An 821-nucleotide genomic window follows, 5' to 3' on the forward strand; every position below is an offset into this window, starting at 1 on the left:
TTTTTTTTTTTTTTTTTTTTACATTTTTTGTAGAGGAGGTCTCACTATGTTGCCCAGGCCATCTTGGACTCCTGGCCTCAAGCAATCCTCCATCCTCAGCCTCCCAAAGTGCTAGGATTACAGGTGTGAGCCACCGCGCCCCACCAAAGCTACTTGTTAATTGTGTGGAATTATCAATATTTTTTTCAATCTGCTCCCACTGCTCCATTATTACTCCATTTTGACAGCCTTCACATCACTATCAAAGTGATTTCCTACCACCCACATCAAATCTTGCTTCTTTTCCACTTTAAAACTTCCAAAGGCTTCCCACTTACTCCAGGAGAAAGCCCAAATGCTTTAGCAGACTGTCAACACCATCCACTGTGTGCCCTGCCTACCTTCCTTTTATTCATTCACAACATATTCAGTGGGTAACAGGCACTGCTGTAGTATCTAGCAGAGAATAAGGCAAACTTCCTGCCCTCATGTTGCTGACATTTTACCAGAGGAGGGAGATCAGGTATTAAATATATGTAAACAAATTAAATTTTGTACTCCCTTGGTTCTTTTTTTCTGATTTATTTTTTATTTTTATTTTTCGAGATGGAGTTTCGCTCTTGTCTCCCAGGCTGGAGTGCAATGGCACGATCTTGGCTCACTACAACCTCTGCCTCCCGGGTTCAAGTGATTCTCCTGCCTCAGCCTCCTGAGTAGCTGAGATTACAGGCAACTGCCACCACACACACCTAATTTTTGTATTTTTAGTAGAGACAGGGTTTCACCATGTTGGCCAGGCTAGTCTCGAACTCCTAACCTCAGGCAATCCCGCCTGCCTTGGC

The sequence above is a fragment of the Mandrillus leucophaeus genome, unplaced genomic scaffold, assembly GCF_000951045.1.
Source record: "Mandrillus leucophaeus isolate KB7577 unplaced genomic scaffold, Mleu.le_1.0 Scaffold24, whole genome shotgun sequence".
NCBI classification, from domain to species: Eukaryota; Metazoa; Chordata; class Mammalia; order Primates; family Cercopithecidae; genus Mandrillus; species Mandrillus leucophaeus.